Raw genomic sequence first — 9,548 nt, 5'->3', positions numbered from 1 at the left:
TCCGAAGTCAAATGTCTGCTGTTTGCTGATGATCTGGTGCTTCTGTCACCAACCAAGGAGGGCCTACAGCAGCACCTAGATCTTATGCACAGATTCTGTCAGACCTGGGTCCTGACAGTAAATCTCAGTATGACCAAAATAATGGTGTTCCAAAAAAGGTCCAGTCACCAGGACCACAAATACAAATTCCATCTAGACACTGTTGCCCTAGAGCACACAAAAACTATACATACCTTGGCCTAAACATCAGCACCACAGGTAACTTCCACAAAGCTGTGAACGATCTGAGAGACAAGGCAAGAAGGGCATTCTATGCCATCAAAAGAAACATAAATTTCAACATACCAATTAGGATTTGGCAAAAAATACTTGAATCAGTCATAGAGCCCATTGCCCTTTATGGTTGTGAGGTCTGGGGTCCGCTCACCAACCAAGACTTCACAAAATGGGGACAAAAACCAAATTGAGACTCTGCAACGCAGAATTCTGCAAAAATATCCTCCGTGTACAACGTAGAACACCAAATAATGCATGCAGAGCAGAATTAGGCCGATACCCACTAATTATCAAAATCCAGAAAAGAGCTGTTAAATTCTACAACCACCTAAAAGGAAGCGATTTCACAAACCTTCCATAACAAAGCCATCACCTACAGAGAGATGAACCTGGAGAAGATCCCCTAAGCAAGCTGGTCCTGGGGCTCTGTTCACAAACACAAACACACACTACAGGAGCCCCAGGACAGCAGCACAATTAGACCCAACCAAATCATGAGAAAACAAAAAGATAACTACTTAACACATTGGAAAGAATTAACAAAAAAACAGAGCAAACTAGAATGCTATTGGCCCTACACAGAGAGTACACAGCGGCAGAATACCTGACCACTGTGACTGACCCAAAATTAAGGAAAGCCTTGACTATGTACAGACTCAGTGAGCATAGCCTTGCTATTGAGAAAGGCCGCCGTAGGCAGACTTGGCTCTCAAGAGAAGACAGGCTATGTGCTCACTGCCCACAAAATGAGGTGGAAACTGAGCTGCACTTCCTAACCTCCTGCCCAATGTATGACCATATTAGAGAGACATATTTCCCTCAGATTACACAGATCCACAAAGAATTCGAAAACAAATCCAATTTGAAAAACTCCCATATCTACTGGGTGAAATTCCACAGTGTGCCATCACAGCAGCAAGATTTGTGACCTGTTGCCACGAGAAAAGGGCAACCAGTGAAGAACAAACACCATTGTAAATACAACCCATATTTATGCTTATTTATTTATCTTGTGTCCTTTAGCCATTTGTACATTGTTAGAACACTGTATATATATATAATATGACATTTGTAATGTCTTTACTGTTTTGAAACTTCTGTATGTGTAATGTTTACTGTTCATTTTGTTGTTTTTCACTTTATATATTCACTTTGTATGTTGTCTACCTCACTTGCTTTGGCAATGTTAACACATGTTTCCCATGCCAATAAAGCCCTTGAATTGAATTGAATTGAATTGAGAGAGAGAGACATAGAGAAACAGAGAGAGAGAGAGACAGACATAGAGAAACAGAGAGAGAGAGAGAGGCTCTCTCTCTCTCTCTCTCTGTTTCTCTATGTCTGTCTCTCTCTCTCTCTCTCTGTTTCTCTCTCTCTGTTTCTCTCTCTCTCTCTCTCTCTCTCTGTTTCTAGATAGAGGGATAGAGAGAGAGAGATGGACAGAGGGATACAGAGAGAGAGAGAGAGAGAGAGAGAAACAGAGAGAGAGAGAGAGAGACAGAGAGAAACAGAGAGAGAGAAACAGAGAGAGAGAGAGAGACAAGAGAAACAGAGAGAGAGAGAGGCATAGAGAAACAGAGAGAGAGAGTCCGAAGTCAAATGTCTGCTGTTTGCTGATGATCTGGTGCTTCTGTCACCAACCAAGGAGGGCCTACAGCAGCACCTAGATCTTATGCACAGATTCTGTCAGACCTGGGCCCTGACAGTAAATCTCAGTATGACCAAAATAATGGTGTTCCAAAAAAGGTCCAGTCACCAGGACCACAAATACAAATTCCATCTAGACACTGTTGCCCTAGAGCACACAAAAAACTATACATACCTTGGCCTAAACATCAGCACCACAGGTAACTTCCACAAAGCTGTGAACGATCTGAGAGACAAGGCAAGAAGGGCATTCTATGCCATCAAAAGAAACATAAATTTCAACATACCAATTAGGATTTGGCAAAAAATACTTGAATCAGTCATAGAGCCCATTGCCCTTTATGGTTGTGAGGTCTGGGGTCCGCTCACCAACCAAGACTTCACAAAATGGGACAAACACCAAATTGAGACTCTGCACGCAGAATTCTGCAAAAATATCCTCCGTGTACAACGTAGAACACCAAATAATGCATGCAGAGCAGAATTAGGCCGATACCCACTAATTATCAAAATCCAGAAAAGAGCTGTTAAATTCTACAACCACCTAAAAGGAAGCGATTCACAAACCTTCCATAACAAAGCCATCACCTACAGAGAGATGAACCTGGAGAAGAGTCCCCTAAGCAAGCTGGTCCTGGGGCTCTGTTCACAAACACAAACACACACTACAGAGCCCCAGGACAGCAGCACAATTAGACCCAACCAAATCATGAGAAAACAAAAAGATAACTACTTAACACATTGGAAAGAATTAACAAAAAAACAGAGCAAACTAGAATGCTATTTGGCCCTACACAGAGAGTACACAGCGGCAGAATACCTGACCACTGTGACTGACCCAAAATTAAGGAAAGCCTTGACTATGTACAGACTCAGTGAGCATAGCCTTGCTATTGAGAAAGGCCGCCGTAGGCAGACATGGCTCTCAAGAGAAGACAGGCTATGTGCTCACTGCCCACAAAATGAGGTGGAAACTGAGCTGCACTTCCTAACCTCCTGCCCAATGTATGACCATATTAGAGAGACATATTTCCCTCAGATTACACAGATCCACAAAGAATTCGAAAACAAATCCAATTTTGAAAAACTCCCATATCTACTGGGTGAAATTCCACAGTGTGCCATCACAGCAGCAAGATTTGTGACCTGTTGCCACGAGAAAAGGGCAACCAGTGAAGAACAAACACCATTGTAAATACAACCCATATTTATGCTTATTTATTTTATCTTGTGTCCTTTAGCCATTTGTACATTGTTAGAACACTGTATATATATATAATATGACATTTGTAATGTCTTTACTGTTTTGAAACTTCTGTATGTGTAATGTTTACTGTTCATTTTTGTTGTTTTTCACTTTATATATTCACTTTGTATGTTGTCTACCTCACTTGCTTTGGCAATGTTAACACATGTTTCCCATGCCAATAAAGCCCTTGAATTGAATTGAATTGAGAGAGAGACATAGAGAACCAGAGAGAGAGAGAGAGGAACAGAGAAACAGAGAGAGAGAGAGAGAGAGAGAGACATAGAGAACCAGAGAGAGAGAGAGAGAGGAACAGAGAAACAGAGAGAGAGAGAGAGGAACATAGAGAAACAGAAAGAGTGGGTGGCACAACGACTTCAAAATAGTGATAGAGGGAGGACAGAGGAGAGAGACGAAAGATAAATCAATAGCAAAACATTTCAACAGTGCCAACCTCCAACTCCCTAAACACCTCCTCGCCCTCTCTCTCTCTCTCTCCTCTCTCTCTCTCTCTCTCTCTCTGTATCCCTCTGTCCATCTCTCTCTCTCTCTCTCTCTCTCTCTCTCTCTCTGTATCCCTCTGTCCATCTCTCTCTCTGTATCCCTCTGTCCATCTCTCTCTCTCTATCCCTCTATCCATCTCTCTCTCTCTCTCTCTCTCTCTCTCTCTCTCTCTCTCTGTATCCCTCTGTCCATCTCTCTCTCTGTATCCCTCTGTCCATCTCTCTCTCTCTATCCCTCTATCCCTCTCTCTCTCTCTCTCTCTCTCTCTCTCTCTCTCTCTATCCCTCTATCCCTCTATCCCTCTCTCTCTCTCTATCCCTCTATCCCTCTCTCTCTCTCTCTCTCTATCCCTCTCTCTCTCTCTCTCTCTGTATCCCTCTATCCCTCTCTCTCTCTCTATCCCTCTGTCCATCTCTCTCTCTATCCCTCTATCTCTCTCTCTATCTCTCTATCCCTCTTTATCTCTCTATCTCTCCCTCTCCCTCTTTATCTCTCTATATCTCTCTCTATCCCTCTATCCCTCTCCCTCTATGCCTCACTCTCTATCTATCTCTATCCCTCTATACCTCTCTCCCTCTCCCTCTATCCCTCTCTATCTCTCTATACCTCTATGCCTCTCTGTCTCTATTCCTCTTTACATCTCTATTCCTCTTTACATCTCTATCCCTCTCTCTGTCTCTATCCCTCTTTGTCTCAATTCCTCTTTCATCTCTATCCCTCTCTCCATCTCTATTCCTCTTTACATCTTTATTCCTCTCTCCGTCTCTATTCCTCTTTACATCTCTATCCCTCTCTCTGTTTCAATTCCTCTTTACATCTCTATCCCTCTTTCTGTCTCTAGTCCTCTTTACATCTCTATCCCTCTCTCCGTCTCTATTCCTCTTACATCTCTATCCCTCTCTCCGTCTCTATTCCTCTTTACATCTCTATCCCTCTCTCTGTCTCTATTCCTCTTTACATCTCTATCCCTCTCTCCGTCTCTATTCCACTTTACATCTCTATCCCTCTTTCTGTCTCTATGCTTCTTTACATCTATATTCCTCTTTACATCTCTATCCCTCTTTCTGTCTCTATTCCTCTTTACATCTCTATCCCTCTCTCCGTCTCTATTCCTCTTTACATCTATATTCCTCTTTACATCTCTCTCTCTCTCTGTCTTTGTCTCTCTGTCTTTGTCTCTCTCTCTCTCTCTTTCTCTCTCTCTCTCTCTCTCTCTCTCTGTCTTTGTCTCTCTCTGTCTGTCTGCCTGTCTGTCTCTGTCTATATAGCTCTCCCCCTTTTTTCCTCCCTCTGCAGTTCAGACTGGACCTTCAGCTGGACCTTCAGACTAAACCTTCAGATTGAACCTTCAGGCTGGACACTCAGCTGGACCTTCAGAATGGACACTCAGCTTCGTGGTCACCTCCCTGACCAAGGCCCTTCTCCCCCGATTGCTCAGTTTGTCCGGGCGGCCAGCTCTAGGAAGAGTCTTAGTGGTTCCGAATTTCTTCCGTTTATGAATGATGGAGGCCGCTGTGTTCTTGAGGACCTTCAATGCTGCAGACATTTTTTGGTACCCTTCCCCAGATCTGTGCCTCGACACAATGGATAATTCCTTCGACCTTATGGCTGGTTTTTGTTCTGACATGCACTTCCAACTGTGGGACCTGATATAGACAGGTGTGTGCCTTTCCAAGTCATGTCCAATCAATTACATTTACCACAGGTGGACTCCAATCAAGTTGTAGAAACATCTCAAGGACGATCAATGGACACAGGATTCACCTGAGCAAAATTTTTAGTCTCATATCAGAGGGTCTGAATACTTATGTAAATAAGTTGTTACTGATTTTTTGTTTTAATAAATGTGCATGTGGCCTCCAACTGCTCTTAAATGCAAGTAAAACTAAATGTATGCTCTTCAAACGATCGCTGCCCGCACCTGCCCGCCCAACTAGCATCACTACTCTGGACGGTTCTGACTTAGAATATGTGGACAACTATAAATACCTAGGTGTCTGGCTAGACTGTAAACTCTCCTTCCAGACCCACACTAAGCATCTCCAATCCAAAATTAAATCTAGAATTGGCTTCCTATTTTGCAACAAAGCATCCTTCACTCATGCTGCCAAACATAAAACTGACTAACCTACTGATCCTTGACTTTGGCGATGTCATTTACAAAATAGCCTCCAACACTCTACTCAGCAAATTGGATGCAGTCTATCACAGTGCCATCCATTTTGTCACCAAAGCCCCCTATACTACCCACCACTGCGACCTGTATGCTCTCGTTGGCTGGCCCTCGCTTCATATTTGTCACCAAACCCACTGGCTCCAGGTCATCTATAAGTCTTTGCTAGGTAAAGTCCCCCCTTATCTCAGCTCACTGGTCACCATAGCAGCACCCACCCGTAGCACGCACTCCAGCAGGTATATTTCACTGGTCACCCCCAAAGCCAATTCCACCTTTGGCCACCTTTCCTTCCAGTTCTCTGCTTCCAATGACTGGAACGAACTGCAAAAATCACAAGCTGGAGACTCATATCTCCCTCTCTAACTTTAAGCACCAGCTGTCAGAGCAGCTCACAGATTACTGCACCTGTACACAGCCCATCTGTAAATAGCCCATCCAACTCCCTCATCCCCATACTGTATTTATTTATTTAGCTCCTTTTTACCCCAGTATCTCTACTTGCACACTCATTTCTGCACATCTACCATTCCAGTGTTTAATTTCTATATTGTAATTACTTCGCCACCATGGCCTATTTATTGCCTAATCTCCCTTATCTTACCTCATTTGCACTCACTGTATATAGACTTTTCCTATTGTATTATTGACTGTATGTTTGTTTATTCCATTTGTAACTCTGTGTTGTTGTTGTTTGTGTCGCACTGCTATGCTTTATCTTGGGCAGGTCACAGTTGTAAATGAGAACTTGTTCTCAACTGGCCTACCTGGTTAAATAAAGGTGTTCTCAACTGGCCTACCTGGTTAAATAAAGGTGTTCTCAACTGGCCTACCTGGTTAAATAAAGGTGTTCTCTACTAGCCTACCTGGTTAAATAAAGGTGAAATAAATAACAACAAATTATGGGGTATCGTGTGTAGATTGATGAGGGAAAAAAACATTTAATCCATTCTAGAATAAGGCTGCAATGTAAAAAATGTAGAAAAAGTCAAGGGGTCTGAATACTTTCTGAATGTACTGTATATGGGTGCCGATTTGTACGTTAGAATATGAAATGTGGTTGCTTGGGTGATTTCTGTGTTTGTCTTTTTATGATGTGATATGAAACCTCATGAATCACTCTGCATCAGAGAGTCAGATGAGGTGTGTGTCTGTGTTCGTGTGTCCGTGTGTGTGTGTTTGTGTGTGTGTGTGTCCGTGTGTGTGTGTCCGTGTGTGTGTGTGTGTGTGACATCTGTCTTGGTTGTGGTATTAAGGAAATAAAGGAAATATTCTGTCCCTTAACTCAATCTGTCTGCCAATGATGACATCCTGGAGGACACAGACAGAAATATAGAGAGAGAAAGAGAGGCTGAGGTTGAGGGAGAGAGGAGTGAGAGAGAGAGAGAGAGAGAGAGAGAGAGAGAGAGAGAGAAAGAAAGAGTAGTGAGAGAGAGATGTAAAGAGGGAAGAGAGAGAGAGAGATGTGAAGTGGGAAGAGAGAGAGAGAGAGATGTGAAGTGGGAAGAGAGAGAGAGAGATGTGAAGGGGAAGAGAGAGAGAGCGAGAGAGAGATGTGAAGAGGAAGAGAGAAAGATGGGAAGAGAGAGAGATGTGAAGGGGAAGAGAGAAAGATGTAATGAGGAAGAGAGAGAGAGCGAGAGAGAGAGATGTGAAGAGGGAAGAGAGAGATATGTGAATAGGAAGAGAGAAAGATGTAATGAGGAAGAGAGAGAGCGAGAGAGAGAGATGTAAAAGAGGGAAGAGAGAGAGAGATGTGAAGAGGAAGAGAGAAAGATGTAATGAGAAAGAGAGAGAGCGAGAGAGAGAGAGAGATGTAAAAGAGGGAAGAGAGAGAGCAATGTGAAGGGGAAGAGAGAGAGAGCAAGAGAGAGGAAGAGGAGTAGAGAGAGATGTGAAGAGGACTTTATTACAGACATAAATAATCCTCAGTTTCATCAGCTGTCCGGGTGGCTGGACTCAGACGATGGTGAAGACGCCAGATGTGGAGGTCCTGGGCTGGCGTGGTTACACCGCCACTATTGGGCACTCTGTTCACAATGTTGACATCAGCAAACCGCTCTCCCAACAACACCATACACATGGTCTACGGTTGTGAGGGCGGTTGGACGTACTGCCAAATTCTCTAAAACAACGTTGGAGGTGGCTTATGGTAGAGAAATAAACGTTAAATTATCTGGCAACAGCTCTGGTGGACATACCTAAGGTCAGTTGCATGTTCCCTCAAAACTTGAGACATCTGTGGCATTGTGTTGTTTGACAAAACTGCACATTTTAGAGTGGCCGTTTATTGTCCCCCAGCACAAGGTACACCTGTGTAATGATCATGCTGTTTAATCATCTTCTTGATAAATCACACCTGTCAGGTGGATGGATTATCTTGGCCGAGGAGACATTTTCACTAACAGGGATGTCAACACATTTGTGCACACAATTTGAGAGAAATACGTTTTTTTTGTGCGTCTGTAGAAATTCTGGGATCTTTTATTTCAGCTCATGGAACATGTTGCGTTTATAGTTTTGTTCAGTATAATTAAATAATAATTAATATTTCAGACATTCCACAACATTGGGGCATTATAATAGCAGCGTTCTCGTTAGGTTGTGGAAAGAGTGTTGTCACACCCTGACATTAGAGATCCTTTTATGTCTCTATTTTGGTTTGGTCAGGGCGTGAGTTGGGGTGGGCATTCTATATTGTGTGTTCTATGTTTTCTATTTCTGTGTGTTTGGCCCTGGTGTGGTTCTCAATCAGAGGCAGCTGTCTATCGTTGTCTCTGATTGAGAACCACACTTAGGCATCCTTTTCCCCCCTGTGTGTTGTGGGTAGTTGTTTTCTGTTTTGTGTCTTTCTGACAGAACTGTTTCGGTTTCGTTTGTTCTCTTCCTTTTTTGTTGTTGTTTGTTTAATCAGTGTTCAGTTCAAATAATAATAATAATAATAATAATAATAATTAATAATAATATAATTCTATATAATAATAAAGGTAAACACTTACCACGCCGCACCTTGGTCCTCCACTCCATCCAACAGCCGCTACAATCGTGCTGACAACATTATTCCTGCTCTCTAATAGTGATAAGAGGATGCGAGATGGCTGAAAAGAATTTAAAAAAAAGAAAGATAGAATGATAGGAGGACGATGAATCCTCAGATGTTTTGAAAGAAAAGGAATAGAGCGAGTCCAATTTGTAAAAGACAAACACATTGGTGTTCTCTCTCATCATTGGTCCTAATGAATGCTGTCTATTACTGTTGGGCAAATGTCATTATTGTGCCGTGGTTTAAAACGAGTTCATCCGGTGTCTCATATGGCAGATACATCTTTAAAGAAGGTTCATTAAAATGTTACGGTGTGTCTCCAAGGATAGTTTTCTGTTAAATAACCCTCTTAATTGACATATGATTATAATTCTAGATTGGTAGCGTCTCTAAGGCGAGTTTTGTTAAATATAAATATAATTTGAAAGATGCAGACTGATTATGAATAGGATGAAAGGCATCTTCAAACCACCGTGGCTATACTAGCTAGAGACAAATATAATGAAACGTGTAGGAGACTTTGAAGGTGTACGTGAGACTAAAGCAGAGAAGCAGGCATGTAAATACAGGCTCTCTCTCACACACACACTCACACACTCACACAAACACACACACACACACCACACACACACACACACACACACACACACACACACACA

Source organism: Oncorhynchus kisutch, linkage group LG16, assembly GCF_002021735.2.
Source record: "Oncorhynchus kisutch isolate 150728-3 linkage group LG16, Okis_V2, whole genome shotgun sequence".
Classification (NCBI taxonomy): domain Eukaryota; kingdom Metazoa; phylum Chordata; class Actinopteri; order Salmoniformes; family Salmonidae; genus Oncorhynchus; species Oncorhynchus kisutch.
Note: the sequence above shows the minus strand (reverse complement) of the source record.